The sequence below is a fragment of the Dromiciops gliroides genome, chromosome 4, assembly GCF_019393635.1.
Source record: "Dromiciops gliroides isolate mDroGli1 chromosome 4, mDroGli1.pri, whole genome shotgun sequence".
Lineage (NCBI taxonomy): Eukaryota > Metazoa > Chordata > Mammalia > Microbiotheria > Microbiotheriidae > Dromiciops > Dromiciops gliroides.
Genome location: NC_057864.1, coordinates 824,530 through 841,010, shown reverse-complemented (window position 1 = coordinate 841,010; position 16,481 = coordinate 824,530). Strand labels below are relative to the sequence as shown.

General features: G+C 43.7%; 1 protein-coding gene across 4 annotated transcripts in view; it reads right to left on the bottom strand.

Moving 5' to 3' along the window:
* ZZZ3 (zinc finger ZZ-type containing 3) overlaps positions 1-16,481 on the bottom strand; it is a 93,476-nt gene that overhangs the window by 34,995 nt on the left and 42,000 nt on the right. The window lies entirely within an intron of this gene.

The window sequence follows — 16,481 nt, the reverse complement described above, 5'->3', positions numbered from 1 at the left end:
ATATAGAGTAAGATATTGCTATAACAAAGAATGTATTTTGTTGCTCTTGTTTTTAAGCAAATATATTAGATTTGGCTAAATGTACATGAGTGTCATCCTCAAATGAATTCATTTGGTAGATTAGACACTTGCCATCTAGAGCCATTATTCAAAACATTTGTGCAATTACTTTTTAATTTCTAATCCACGGGAGTATGTTACTCACTTTGTATGTGACCATATTTGGCTCCCAATGACTATGGACCAGCCCAAGAAACAAATCTACCCTTGGTTGCTCCCACAAGTTATCTCCAAAAATAATTATTTCAATGGGAAGGGGAGTTTTATTTGAAAAGGGATGTAACTTTTCAAGGTGTTGCATTCTCTACAGGCGTAAAGAAAGAGAAAAAAATTTAGATTTCAAAAATGCGTCGTTCTCATAGCCATCAGACTTTCTAAAATGATAAAAGGGGAAAAGGACAAACGCTGAAGGAGATGTAGAAAGACTGGGACACATACATGCTTGGTGGAACTGTGAACTGATCCAACCATTTTGAACAATCTGGAAATATGCCCAAAGAGTTACAAAACTGTATATACCCTTTGATCTACTATTAGGTCTACTTCCCTAAGTGATCAGGGAAAAAGGAAAAGAATTTATGTCAACTATTTATACAGCAGCTCTCTTTGTGGTGTCAAAGAACTGGAAATTGAGGGGATGTCCATCAACGGGGGAATAGCTAAACAAGTTGTAGTAAATGACGATGATGAATTACTGTGCTGTAAGAAATGATGAGCAGGTTAATTTTAGAAAAACATGGAGGGGCAACTAGGTGGCACAGTGGATAGAGCACCGGCCCTGGATTCAGGAGGACCCGAGTTCAAATCTGGCCTCAGACCCGTGACACTTACTAGCTGTGTGACCCTAGGCAAGTTGCTTAACCCCAATTGCCTCACCCCCCAAAAAAAATTCTTAAAAAAAAAAAAAAAAGAAAAGAAAAACATGGGAATATTTGCACTAAATAATGAAGAGTGAAATGAGCAGAACCTAGAGAACATTGGATAGAGTAACAGAATCCTACTAGAAGAATAACTGTGAATGACTAAGCTATACTGAGTATTATAAATATTCAAATCAATTACAAAGGACCTATGAAGGAAGAAGCTAGCTACCTCCAGAAGAAGAACTGATAAATATAAGCATGCGCAGCATGGTTTTTACGTGAGTGTGCGTGTGAGTGGGTACATGGGTGTGTAAACCTTCCCTAGTTTAGGCTAGAGAAGGAGGGAGGGAGACAGCTTATAACTTAAAATACAACCCCCCCAAAAAAGGGGAGAGGGGTTAAAGTGCATCTTTGAAAAATTAGGGTTTTTTTGAACAGGCAATTTTCCTTTAAAGGATCCATCTGCCTATGATTACTTTTACACTCAACTCCTAACTCAATCCTATAACTATGCCCAAGCTTTGTATGGGAGAAACAACCAGGCATGTATTAAAATCTGTAATTATGAGGTGACCAAGTAAAAGGATTTCTGAAAAGCAAAATGACAGAAGCAGCATAAGGGTGAGAAATGCCCAAACTAACATCTTCACTTTCAGTCTAGCGCAGTAGCCATCTCTCCCTCTTTCAGAGGAGAGGACAAAGCAAAAGGACTCTCAAACATGTTGACCACCATCCTCTACTCTTCAAAGTACTGAATTTCTCAGCCCCACCCTCCTCTCAATCTACTGAACAAAGCTGACATTACACTGGAATCACTGCCTAGTCACATTTTAGAGAACAAACAAGAATTTAAAGAACATACTATATAATCCCAGCACGTGATAGCAAGGAGATCTTTAAACTATAATGTAACAGCTATTAATAAAAATTCCAACTCACTCAACATCATTGAGATAAATGAAAGCAGCTGGTCTTGCAAACCCCCGGCCATGGATCAAAAACTGATGACAGAAAAGAGCTCCAGCTAAGTAGAGCCCCACAATGCTACAGTGTGCTCCGCTTTCAACTTTATGGAGGAAGAAAGGAGCTGAAAACTCCTGGATTCAAACTGAGTCGAAAAACAATCATCATGGGGCAGCTAGGTGGCGCAGTGGATAGAGCACTGGCCCTGGAGTCAGGAGTACCTGAGTTCAAATCCAGCCTCGGACACTTAACACTTACTAGCTGTGTGACCCTGGGCAAGTCACTTAACCCCCACTGCCTCACTTAAAACAAAAAAAGAAAGAAAAACAATCATCGGCTTTCAGGAATCACTTGAAAGGACTCCAATTTTTCTTCTGCAAAACAGACCAAAAAAGGATACGACACTTTCCTCAAAACACTTAACCACGGCCTTCAAGTGCCCTCACAGATCGTTTTCAAGAAGGTATGTTGTCACAGGAAGTAAACAGAGTCAGCCTGCTCCCCAGGGTCTCCAGCAGCCAGAGTCAGAAGCCCAGGTTGAGAACGAATGCCATCCTCAAAGGGCCCTGAGACCTGGCAGGGACCTGACAGCCCCCTCCACACCAAGATGATAGGAAAGGGAAGGGCCTGAGGAGAAAGGCAGGCAAATCAAGCAGGAGGCTCCGGATTCCCACATAGCAAATGCTCTACTCAGCATTACACTGTTTCAAGAATACTTAATTGCAGCAAGGCACTGGGAAAGGCAGGCACAGACGCAACCTGTCCCACCTTTATCATTCAGTGGCTCCACAATGCCTCTTCTTACAGCTTCCCATCAGTCCTGACCCTCCTGCCTCCAAACCATAGAACCTCCCTCCCTCTACAGCAAGGCCTGCTCCCCGGTGACTGCTTCCAGCTTTTCGGCTTGTTTTATGGGTTGTCTCCCCTTTAGATGGTATGCTCCTGGAGGGCAGGGACAGTCTTTAGCCGCTTTCTGTATCCCAGTGCCTGGCATACAGTAGCTACTTAATAAATGTTTGCTGACTATTGACAGAGTAGATGCAAGGTAGTCTTCAGAAGGAGACAGCAGCTTGGGAGAGGACTGAAAAACTCTCCCCAAGAGGACGAAGCCTTGGGGGAAACTGAGGCTGATGGAAAGAGGCAACCTGTGGAAAGACCCCATGTGTGAGAGACAGCATGGAGGCCAAGGGCTGGACCACAGAGAACATGGAGGGAGGCAGTGGGAGTAATATTGGACAGAGAGGAAGGGGTTGAGTCACAAAGGGCTCTGGATGCCAAAGAGGAATTTCTACTTATCCCAGAGCCAAGGGGGAGCCTCTGCATCTTCCTGAGTTTGGGCTGCCAGGTACAGGGTGTATGACAGGAGAACTAAGAGACTTGAGGCTGGAAGAGCAATTAGGGGAACTTCCACAACAGTGGGGGGTGGGGTGGGCGTTGCTGAGCTAGAACAAAGCGAGCTGTTCAAAACCCCAAGGTTTTTATCCAGTGAGAAGAATGGGGCACAGGGATGGAACTCCTGGAGGAGGAAACCCCCAATGGAACTGGTCTCTTGAGCCTTGAGTCTTGAGTCTTAGAAAGCTGCCAGCATGGGCCAAAGCAGGACTCGGATGAACCCACGTCTTCCCAGCCCCAAGGCCAGTTCTCTGTCCAATAGGCAGTGCTGCCTCTCACCCAATCAGGACAGGGAGAGGCCTCAGAGGAGAGGTGGTAGCAGCTGGGCATCCTCCAAGAGAGATGTCCAGGCAAACAGTTCAAGAAACTCAATACCCCACTGCCCACTCACTAAGTGCTGCCCTTTGTAGGAAAGCTCTGGGGCACTTGGGAAGTGAGCAGAGTAAGTCTGCTTTCTCCCATCCACCATATGCCATTCCCTGTTGCTCGACGCTCACTCCCCAACTGCCCCAAAGCTTCTGTATGGAGGGGCCCAGAAAGGTGCCCGTAAAGGAAGCAATGGGTATAGGAGTAAAAAGGTCTCCTAGGGCAGCTAGGAGGTACAGTGGATAAAGCACCAGCCCTGGATTCAGGAGGACTTGAGTTCAAATCTGGCCTCAGACACTTGACACTTACTAGCTGTGTGACCTTGGGCAAGTCACTTAACCCTCAATGCCCCACCCTCCCCCCAAAAAAGGTCTCCTAAAGAAGGTGGCCCTTGAGCTGAGTGTTGAAGGAAGCCTGGGTCTCTAAAAGGCCCCCGGTGAGGAGGCCCAACCTCACAGGAGGGTCAGCCAGTGCCAAGAGCACAGAAGGCATGGCAGGAGGAACTTCTAAGGTGACTGAGGACTGCATGACTGCAGAGGAGGCGTCAAACACCACAAAGCTTAGCAGCGAGTGACATCCGAGAAGGACAGAGTCGTGGGGAGAGAAGGGTGAACAGCCCGAGACGCCTGCAGGGCGTCCAAATCACAACGAGCCCATGCAGACCAACAGCCAAAAAGAAGGGACCACAAGAAAGGCAGCTCACACGCACATGCAAGTGCAGACACATCTCCCTGTCCACATTACATCACACAATCTGTTCAGAAAAATGACTCCAATCAAGCGAGAACCTTTTAAATTTTGTCCAAAATGCTATTCACTAAGGCAGGAAAGGGTTTAATATTTGAGAGATATTTCTAGCAAAACAATTACCCAGAAACGTCTTGGACTTCTCTCAACCCTCTCCTTCCCTGAGGACATGGGACAAAACTTATTGCCATACGTGATGACAAGCAACCTGAAGCTTTGTACCTGAACAGGTCCAAGCACCCAAAAAGCTCAGAGTCCAGGCACTCACGCTCACACACTCACCTGCATTCAGTCTGTTTACTTAAAACTTTATTCCATGGTACTACACCTGCTATTATGACGTAAGAAAAGACACTCAGATCATCGTATTTTGCTGAGAGCTCTGCTACATGCAACACTGGGGTTGACAAAATCCTTAGGATGTGTTGCTAAGCATTTGAAAAGGCAGTTGGGGTGCTTCTTTCCTTGAAAAGTGAGTACTGTAGGGGCAGCGAGGTGGCACAGTGGATAAAGCACTGGCCCTGGATTCAGGAGGACCTGAGTTCAAATCTGCCCTCAGACACTTGACACTTACTAGCTGTGTGACCCTGGGCAAGTCACTTAACCCCAACTGCCTCACCAAATAGATAGATAGATAGATAGACAGACAGACAGACAGATGAATGAATGAATGAATAAATAAATGGATAAATAAATGGATAAATGAGTGCTGTAAAATGAAGTTCCACTGAATGACCCATGTAAATCCACTTGTTTCAATGAGCTAAATACAGTACGGCAAAGTACCAGTGTTCAAAACCCAGCTGAGCGAACTACCAGCTGCCAACTTTGGGGAAGGCACTTCAAACCTCCAACCTCCTTCAAAATGAAGGGGATGGGGAAGGTGTTCTATCAGGGTTTTCATGGACCTCTCACCTCATAAGCAGCCTAGCTTTTGCCAACTTCTCTGTGTGAACTGCAGGCCCACTGGACACTCATTCCCCATGTGCCCAGGGGCTAGGGGCCCCCGTTCCACCTCTGGGAGTGCCCCCAATCCTCCTCAACTTCTGCCACTCCCTCCAACCTCCAACCTCTCATGGTGACCTCCCAGACCCAGTCACTGGCAAACTTCTTCCAAGAGTGGTCCCTGCTACTGCCCGCCCTCCTCAGTTGTGCCTTCAGTGCAGCAAGGAAGCAGCTCAACAGGATAACCAGTGACTTCAACTGCAAAAACCAACCCGTGCCCTCCTTCAGATACGTGTGTCACAGCTCTGCAGCCAAAGGTGGGTCTCTCCTGATCTCACTGACTACTCTTTTTCTTGCAGCCACCCACACTCCCTGCTGCCACGACCAAAGGCAAAATTTCTCATCCTCCAAACCCTCTTCAACAGAGAGATTACCCACTCCCACTCGGACAGTTTCAATCACCACTTCTATCTCCATTATGGCTTTTATGAGTGCCTGCTGCATCTTCTACCTGGGGGTACCACAAACTCAGGGAGTTCCAACCAAAGCCCAGCATCTTTGCTAAGAAAAAAACCTTCCTTCTGATTTCCCTATTTCTCTCTCTCTTTTTTTTAAATTTTCTTTTTTTTAGTGAGGCAATTGGGGTTAAGTGACTTGCCCAGGGTCACACAGCTAGTAAGCGTTAAGTGTCTGAGACCGGATTTGAACTCAGGTACTCCTGACTCCAGGGCCAGTGCTCTATCCACTGCGCCACCTAGCTGCCCCAAATATTTATAGCTGTTCTTTTTTTTGTTTTGGGGTTTTTTTTGCAGGCAATGGGGGTTAAGTGACTTGCCCAGGGTCACACAGCTAGTAAGTGTCATGTGTCTGAGGCCAGATTTGAACTCAGGTACTCCTGAATCCAGGGTCGGTGCTTTAACCACTGCGCCATCTAGCTGCCCCCTTCCCTATTTCTCTTAACCAAATAATTATCACTACTACTAGGCCTATGCCCCAAAGAAATTTTTTAAAAAGGGGAAAAAGAGTGTACAAAAATATGTATAATGTACAAAAATATTTATAGCAGCTCTTTTTGTAGTAATAAGAAATGTGAAACTCATGGCAGCTAGGGGGCATAGTGGAGAAAGCACTGGCCCCTGGATTCAGGAGAACTTGAGTTCAAATTCAGCCTCACACTTGACACTTACTAGCTGTGTGACCTTGGTCAAGTCACTTAACCCTCATGGAAGGAAGGAAAGAAGGAAAGGAACATGACATTTAAAAAAAATGTGAAACTCAGGAAGATGTGTATAAACTGTAAAGTGAGCAAAACAATGCATATAATAATCACACTGTAAATCATTTTGCAAGGCTTAAGAATTGTCATTAATTCAATGACCAATCAAATCGGGACTGATGAGAAAGCATGCTCCCCATCTCCCTGATTCAAGATGCAGAAAAAGACAACCATTTTTGGACACACCAATGCAGGAATCTGTTTCGTCTGACCACTGAGAATTGTTACAGGGATTTTGTTTTTCTTTATTTTTTTCCTCCATGGGAAGGAAGGGAGAAAAAGAAGTGGTGGGGAAGAAGGAAGAAAATCAATTCCTGTTCATTAAAAAAAAAAAAGAAATTTTAATTTTTTTTTTTAAGTGAGGCAATTAAGGTTAAGTGACTTGCCCAGGGTCACACAGCTAGTAAGTGTTAAATGTCTGAGGCCGGATTTGAACTCAGGTACTCCTGACTCCAGGGCTGGTGCTCTATCCAGTGTGCCACCTAGCTGCCCCTTAATTTCTTAATAAAGCAAAAAGGCTTTTCTAAATTTCAATTGACTTCATCAAAAACATTCAGTTAATTTTCTTGAAACCTACATTAATTGTCAGAAAATTCTGAAACCTCCAAATCATCTTTAACTTTCTGTTCTCATTCAGTTTCCAAAATCAAATGGGGGAGGGTGAACTAAAAGGAGAGAAAAAAAATTGCCTGTCACAAGAAAAAATGCACAAAGTAAAACAAGTGTTGAGTACTAATTATTCTACCTCTACAAAATCTGCCTCTTCTCCATTTCTGCCTCAACCATCCCGTTCAAACCTTCAGTTAGCAGCCCTCCAATCACCCTTTCTGCCCCCACTCTCTCCTCCACACACGACTAGCAGATTCATCACCCTAAAAAACAAGTGTGCTCAGGTGTCTTCAAGAGAGGCCAGACACCTCAGCTAAGCCTTCCACCCCTCCCCATCCACCAAGCTCTGTTCTCCAAGCTCATTTTTCCACTTGATGACCCAGCCAACAGAGGGCCTGTGCTCATGTGCACTCACTGTTACTGTACGAGGCCCTCACCTGCTCCTTGGAACTTTCCCTGATGTAACCCAAGACTGGATGGCATCTCTCAACTCTAAGAAACTTAGATCCGGGGCGGAGCCAAGATGGCGGAGGAGAGGCTGTGACTCCCACAAGCTCCAGATAAACCCGTCCATTCACGCCCAAATAATGTGGTAAAAATCAAAACCCAGAACAGCCTAATGCACATAAGAACAGAGTGAGACTATTTCTCCACAAAAGAGGGCAATTCTGATCACCTACTGATCAGGCTGAACAGCTCCGCGCAGTCCGGACCCAGCCAGGGACACTGCTTCCAGCGCATGTCAGAGTCTTCAGCACCAGCAGCTTGCAAGGCTCCAATCACGGACTGGTGAGGGGGTTCGGAAGTAGGCCGGGGTGAAGCGGAGGCAGTATCTACTGGAGTTGGGGCAAAGCGCCCTGGGTCTGAACCAGTGGGCGGAATCGAGTGGTGGTGGCCCAGTGGGGGAGGGGTAAAAGCACACCAAGCTTCCGACCATAGAGAACCAGAGTTCAATCAGACTTCTGTTTCCGGGTCAAAGAGAAAGCGGCTGTGATTACTCACAAGCCAGTCAGGCTGAGAAGGAGCCCAATCACCCCCTGGGCCACGCTGTAGCACGAACGGTGTGTCCAGGAAGCAGCGCTACACTTTAAGAAGGAGTAAAAAGCCAAGAAATATTAAGCCACGATGAGTAGGCAGAGAAAGCAGAAGACCATCGAAAACTTCTTTGGGGGAAAGGTAGACCACAATACATCCTCAGAAGAAGATAATAATAGGGTCAAAGCTCCAACATCCAAAGCTTCCAAGAAAAATATGAACTGGTCTCAGGCCATGGAAGCTCTCAAAAGGGACTTTGAAGAGAAAGTAGGAGAGACAGAATGAAGATGTAGAGAAAGAGAGGAAGCAATGGAAAGGGAAATGAGAGCAATGCAGGAGAGTCATGAGAAAAAAGTCAATAGTTTGAAAAGCCAAATGGAAAAGGAGATTAAAAAACTGTCTGCTGAAAATAATTGCCTAAGAATTAGGATTGAACAAATGGAAGCTAGTGAGCTTATGAGAAACCAAGACACAGTAAAGCAAATCCAACTGAATGAAAAAATAGAGGGCAATGTGAAATATCTCCTTGGAAAAACAGCTGACCTAGAAAATAAATCTAGGAGAGATAATTTGAAAATCATTGGACTACCTGAAAACCATGACCAAAACAAGAGCTTAGACACCATCCTCCAAGAGATTGTGAGGGAAAGTTACCCTGATATTCTAGAAACAGAAGCTAAAATAGAAATTGAAAGAATCCATTGATCACCTCCTGAAAGAAATCCCAAAAGGAAAACCTCCAGGAATATTATAGCCAAATTCCAGAACTCCCAGGTCAAGGAGAAAATATTGCAAGCAGCTAGAAAAAAGGAATTTAAATACTGTGGAGCTCCAATAAGGATAAAGCAAGATCTAGCAGCTTCTACATTAAAGGACTGGAGGCATGGAATATGATATTCCAGAGGGCAAAGAAACTGGGACTACAGCCAAAAATCACATTCCCAGCAAAACTAAGCATCATCTTTCAGAGGCAAACATGGAACTTCAAGGAAAAAGAAGACTTTCTGGCATTTGTTATGAAAAGACCTGAACTGAATAGAAAATTTGACTTTCAAATACAAGACCCTAGAGAAGCATAAAAAGATAAACAGGAAAAAGACTTCATGAGGGATATTAAAAGATCAAACTATTTACATTCCTACATGGGAAGATAATACTTCAAACTCATAAGAACTATATCAGTAAGGATTTAATAGAGGACACAGGTCTGAACTGAATACGAAGGGATGTTATGTTTTGTTCTGTGTGGGGCCGGATGTGGGCTTGGGGCCTCCTGATTCCAGGGCTGGTGCATTGTCCACTGTGCCACCTAACTAACCCATAATGACATCCTTAAAATAGGGTTGAGGTGTAGGAGAAATAGACTGGGGGAGGGGGAAGGGGAGAGATGGTCTGGGGAGAGGTTGTTCACATGAAGGAAACAAGAAAAAAGCTTATGGAGGGGAGGGGAAGAGGGGGAAGGAATTGGGGAGTGAGTGAACCTTAATATCATCAAAATTGACTCAAAGAAGGACTAACATACATACTCAAGTAGGTATAGTAATATCTTTTTGCCCTGAGGGAGGGGAGGGAGATGGGGGGGGGGAGGAGGGAAGGGCAGATTCGGGGAGAGAGTAGTAAAAAACAAAATACTTTCGAGGAAGGTAAAGATGTTCTGCATAACGGCACAAGTATGAAATATTGAATTGCTTGATGTCATAGGGAGGGTTGAGGAGAGAGGGAGGAAGAAAATTTGGAACATAGAATTAGCTCAAAGACCTTAAACTCATCAGAGTTGGCTCATGGAGGGAATAACATTCACACCCAGTTGGGAGAAGTAATCTATTTAACCCTAAAGGAAAGTATGAGGGGAAGAGGATAAGGAAGGAAGGGTGAAAAAAAAAAAAGGGAGTACAGAGTAGGGGAAGGGACAGTCAGAAGTAAAACACTTCTGAGGAGGAATAGTTTAAAAGAAGATGGAAAATAGAGTAAATATCATGGGAAGGGAATAGGATGGAGGGAAATAGTTATGATGACTTTGCTGGGCTAATACGAAGAAAATTCTTTGTCAAGTTTAAGATACTTTATTTAGGTTATGATGAACAGGATACTATTAGAAAAACCTGGAAAGACCTACATGAACTGAAGCAGAGTGAAATGCACTGTATACAAATTAACAGCAATAGTGTAAGATGATCTGCTGCGAAGCATGTGGTTATTTTCAGCAAGGCAATGGTCCAATATAACCCTGAAGGACTTATGAAAATGGCAACCCATCTACAGAGAAAGAAGTGATAGTATCTGAAAACAGATGGAAACACATTTTTTTCTTTTCTTTTTTTTTCTTTTTTGGTGAGGCAATTGGGGTTGGGTGGCTTGCCCGGGGTCACACTGCTGGTGGGTGATGGGTGTCTGGGGCCGGATTTGGGCTCGGGTGCTCCTGGTTCCAGGGCCGGTGCTCTGTCCACTGCACCACCTAGCTGCCCCTGGAAACACATTTTTAAAAAAAAAAATTTTTTTTCTCTTTGACAATTCCTCAGTCTGAAGTTTGGGGAGTTTTTTGACTGTTTTCTCTCACAACCTAGCTAATGTGGGAATGTTTTCCATGACTACTCATGTATAACTTATTTTGAAATGCTTGAGTTCTAGTGGGTGGGGGGTGGGAATGGAGGAGGAAGAGAAGTTGGAACAATTTTTTTAAAAAATTGATGTTAAAATTTGTTTTTACATATATTTTGGAAAATAAAATTCTATTCAAAAAAAAAAAAAAAAAGAAACTTAGATCCATGTTGGAACCACCCCTGCCACCACTACTGGCTTGCCTTTACAAAGAGCTTTACAACATGGATTAATTTAGGGTTATTAATTCACTTGATCTCATTTTATAGATGAGGAAACTGAGGCACACAGAAGTTAAAGGACTTGCCCAGGGTCACACAGCTAGTATCTTCCTGCTTCCAAACCCTGCACTCTAACCCCTGCACCACCTGTCTTTAAAATCCCTTGCGTTTTTTTAAGCCACTTACCATGATCCTTCTACTGAAAGAGTGCTAGCTTTGGCAACAGGAGCCCATGTGCAAACCCCACATCTGCCCCCTGCTACATGGGTGGTCTTGGACAGGTCATCTGACCCCTGAGCCTGTCTTCTCAGCTGTAAAATGGCCTCTGACAGACTGCTGACTACTGGTATGCAAGCAGTGGGAAGGATGAGCTCACAGCTAAAAGAAGCAGCGATCCCACCTGAGGACAACCACATTCACATTCCTTTTCCTGTGCATTCACTCAGGGTCACCCGGTGTGAGATTAAAATTGGATATTAGATCATAAATCTACCCTACTTAACCTTTCCCTTAATTTATCTCCCAGACTAGTAAATGGAAGAAGCTTCTGGTTTTCTAGATAGAGCTTTTATTGTATGGTAGTCACAAGGTGATGTTGATTAGAAGGATAGGAAAGTAGAAATACAATACAAATCATCTTAAGTCTAGGCTTAGTCTATATTCCGTATAAAACTCACCAAAAGCTGAAGGCCACCTTTGGGGTGAGAGACCGAGTCAAGTGTGTGCTGTTAACCGAGAGCCGGGCCGAGTCAAACTCCAGTCCGTGTCTGTGCAGCGCAGCCAGGAGACCAGCGGAGCAGGAAAAAAGAAAGGCCCCACTTCCGTTCTCTCCTTGCCTTTTAAGCTCGCACCCCGGAAGTCGAGTGCTCAGCAGGCAATCTGGCCTGCGTCGCAGGCGGACTGGTGTGCGTAGCTCATGCTGTTGGTCTCCTCCCCAAAAGGGTGGTCCTAAAAAAAACTGGCATCTCTCCATTATCTAATCGACTGTTTAAACTTTTTACCACACCGGCTAGACTTTGGGTCGGCCTGGCACTCTGGGCACACCCGAGAGGTACCGATGAGACAAGTGACTTCCAGTAAGTCACACTTGTCTTGTCAAGAAGTCAGCACTTTCACTCTCCATCCACTCATGTAGCTGAAGCTGGGAAAGACAGAGTGCTCTCATTTTACAGAGGAGTAAAACTGAAGCACAGGGCAGCAAACCAACTTACCAAGACCTCAGATGTAGGACTGAAGGAAAGAGATAGTATTGGAACACTGAAGGAGTTCCCAAAAAAGAGCCCCTGAGCCTGGCCTGGAAATACCAGCAGGATTTGGAATGAACAAAGACCCAAGAGAGTGGTGCAGAGTGGGCATGAGGGGGATCAGAGGGGGCACGAGTGGACCAAGGATTCAGAAGAGAAGACGCCCAGGCTGCCCCTCTACAACACGAGAAGCTGGGGGCTCCTGTGGACGATGAACATTTTAATGGCTATAGGCTTTTCAGAAAGTTGTGGTCCCTCCAAGAAGCACAACTGTGCACCCCTGGTCTTCCCAGAAAATTACGAGTGTTGGGACAGAAGAGGCCTTTTAAAGGCCATTCGGGATGGACCAGAGACTAGTGTAGGAGGCTATCTAACCAGGTGCTCATGGAAGAAACAAGGCCCAAGAAATGCCCAAAGACAGGTGTCTCTACACAAATTAATAACACTAAAGAAAAGATCTGACAAAGAATTGTTTTTCCCTACTTTCATCTTCAGTTGGTGCTTATTTACAAGGTACCTTTTTTTTTATTGTTTTTGTAGGGCAATGAGGGTTAAGTGACTCACTTCAATTCATGAGCAAGTCATGACATCACCTCCCAATGTCATGGTCCTCTTTCACAACTTTTTTTTTTTTAAAGTGAGGCAACTGGGGTTAAGTGACTTGCCCAGGGTCACACAGCTAGTAAGTGTTAAGTGTCTGAGGCCGCATTTGAAACTCAGGTACTCCTGACTCCAGGGCTGGTGCTCTATCCACTGCGCCACCTAGCTGCCCCTTACAACCTTTTTAAAAAGCAAGCACTCACCCCTGCCTCTGGAGGAAAAAAACTAGAATAATGTCAGCATGATACCCTATGACCCAACAATACCACTAGTACTGGGTCTACATCCCAAAGAGATCATAAAAAATTGGGAAAGAACCTACATGTACAAAAGTATTTATAGCTGCTCTTTTTGTGGTGGCAAAGAATTGTAAACTGAGGGGATGTCCATCAATTGGGGAATGTAATGGAATACTATTGTGCTATAAGAAATGAAAAGCAGGCAGATTCCAGAAAAACCTGGAAAGACTTAAATGGACTGATGCTGAGTGAAGTGAGCAGAACCAAGAGAACACTGTACGCAGTATCAATGACACTGTGCAACGATCAACTGTAATAGACTTAGCTCTTCTCAGGAATACAATGATCTAAGACGATGCCAAAAGGGACATGATGGAAAATGCTCTTCACCTCCAGAGAAAGAACTATGGAGTCTGAAGGCAGATCGAAGCACATTACTTTCACTTTTGTTGTTGTTTATTCTTTCTTGGTTTCTTTTTTCTGACTTTTTTGTTCTGACTCTTATATGGAAATATGTTTAACATGATTGTAATATATAACCTATATCAGATTGCCTGCTGGTTTCTGGAAGGGGAGGGGAGAGAGAAAAGGAGAAAAACCTAGAACTCAAAATTTTACAAAAGTCAATGTTGAAAACTATCTTTACATGTAACGGGGGGGGGGGGGGGGAGGAGAAAGGCCAGCACAAAGCAGGAAGTCAATGAACAAGTGCAGAAGTTGGAAGAAATAACCCTCTAAATAGCAGTGCTCAAAGGATGGCTCCAGCCAAGCAAAGCCCAATGTTCTGACCTAAGAAAAGTTTCTTTGCTATCTGAAAAGAAGAAAAAAAAGTTGGGTGATGGAAAGATGCTGATCCTGAGAACTCCAAGAGGATCCCATCAATAAGAGAAAAGGTGATTGCTTAAAGCATGAGGAGGTATGGGATAGGAAAAGGCCCAACTGCCACACTGCCCTCAGAGAAGGCTCACACACCAGGCACACGGCCTCTGGCTCAGAGATCCGCGGCTGGGGAAGCAGCATGATACTCAAACTCCCCAGGGGCTCTGAGTCCTGGTAGGTCTGACCTACTGCTCCGTAGTCCACTTCTGGAATGGCCATCAATGTCGCCAAAACGTGTGCAGTCACAGGAGAACTTAGAAATCTTAGGCCAGCCCTCCTGTTTGAGAGGAGGAACCCAACTGGTCCAAGGCTGTCCCCAGAACCAATGCTAAAGAGGGGCCTAATTCAAGGCTCCTGACGCTACACGCTCACGGACCACTCTCTAATGAGGGCTTTTCTGAGGTGATTCTAGATCAGACACTATGCAAAAAAAGAAGAGAAATGTAAAAAGCAACTTCAAAATGGCCTACCCATCAGCAGGAAATAGCTTCTCCTTTCAGTGTAGTCATATTCCAAAACTTCATGGTATGATGGGAATCAGAGGAAGAAAAAAACCTATCCCAGCAAGTCACAATTTGGGGAAGTACAATTATAACTGAAGAGCCATTATGTCGCACCCAGATCAGCAGACTAAAAACCTGATGGCTTCTGTTCACTGTCCCTTCATTTTCACTCAAGTCTGCATTTCTCTGTTTGGAGAGAGAAAAATTCTCCTCTGTGTCCTATAGGAACATGACCCCAATAATTCAATGAATTATTAATATATTAACTAATTTGAGGGGAAAACTTCCACACAATAATTTAAAAGAAGATGTTTTCTAAAGAAAGGACATCGGTTAAGGAATAGATTTAGCAGAAACTCATTTGCCCTCTGAAAATTAGCATAATCCTTTCTTTAGGTCCACCTATGAAATTTGTGACTATCTAACAACGTCTAGCCCAGGTAGAATTCCTTTTTTTTTTTTTTTTTGGTGAGGCAGTTGGGGTTAAGTGACTTGCCCAGGGTCACACAGCTAGTGTTAAGTGTCTGAGGCTGGATTTGAACTCAGGTCCTCCTGAATCCAGGACCAGTGCTCTATCCACTGCGCCACCTAGCTGCCCCTCACAGGTATAATTCTTAAGATAAGATCTTTCCTTTTTGAAATAAGGCAATAATGGTCAAAAGGCCCTGATTTCCCACTATTTAGTAGAAATTATATCAAAATCATTTTCCATCTCCAACTGGGCTACAAAGCAAATGCTACGAACATATCCACAACCTAACAGTTTCAAGGTTATATAAAATTTCAAGGGAAAAAAACCTCCTATGTAAAAATAACACTGATAGATACTACTAAGACACAGTTAATAAAACTATCCATGCTGAACTTCTACATAACCACACTACAAATTCTAGACTATTATGTGTCCAACAAGATGCATATGAAGTCAAACCAAAATGTCTATTTTCTCTGATATCACGCTTATACCAGCAATCCTCACACTACAAAAATTCTAAGCTCGACCTGGACATTCTCAGTCAAAAGAAGTAAACCCCACCCACCAAAGTCTCCCTGTGATTCTATAACACCATAGAGCGGATGAGCTGTGTCACCCCAGAGAGAATTTACACATTTTACCTCATTCTGAGGGGACAATTATCTATGACTTGTGGCTGCCAGTGTCCCTTCCATCCCATAATTACTTCATCTATTTACAGAAAGCCAAGTCCAGCTCAACTGCACAGACACCTATATAAAGGACAACATTTATGGAAACTGGTGAGCTTAAATATGCAGAATCCTCACATAAAGGTAGGTAACAGTCTGGTAGGTTCATAAGGCAGATAAAATTATGTAATTATGAAAACTTCTTGAAATAGTAAAATATCTATTTTACACAAAATTATAATCTATCCATCTACTTATATATGTAGATAAAACTTCACATTAATTAATAATCAATAGCATATTTATACAGGAAAATGTCATTAAAAAGAAAGATTATGCAAAAAAACCTTTTAGTTGAGAACTAAGTAAGGAAGTTAAAAAAGAATGCCAACACTTTCTACAACAGTTTGATGATGAATGAATGACCAAGAGCCCACTGATCTTTCTATAGAATATCAGTCAGGCAAAAACAATTCCATAACTTTCAATCACTGGGCACTTTAATAAATGAAGGTAGATCAGGGGTTTTTTTTAATTGGTTTAAGTTTCTCATTTCCATCAGAAAACACAGACAAAAGCAGTGCTTGAACATCCTTTCCTCCTTCAGAGGAAAATTCATTACATATCAAAATGGGGTCAGCTACCTTGGTTTTTCCCTTTAGACTACATTATGGGGATAGAGAGCTGGGGAATAAAAGCAGAGAGAGGAGTTAAATCTGGCGGGATCCCTGAGATAATGCTGTCTTCCTAGCTCCAATGAAAGCCCTAGAGCCTAGGTGGATGTGGAACATGACA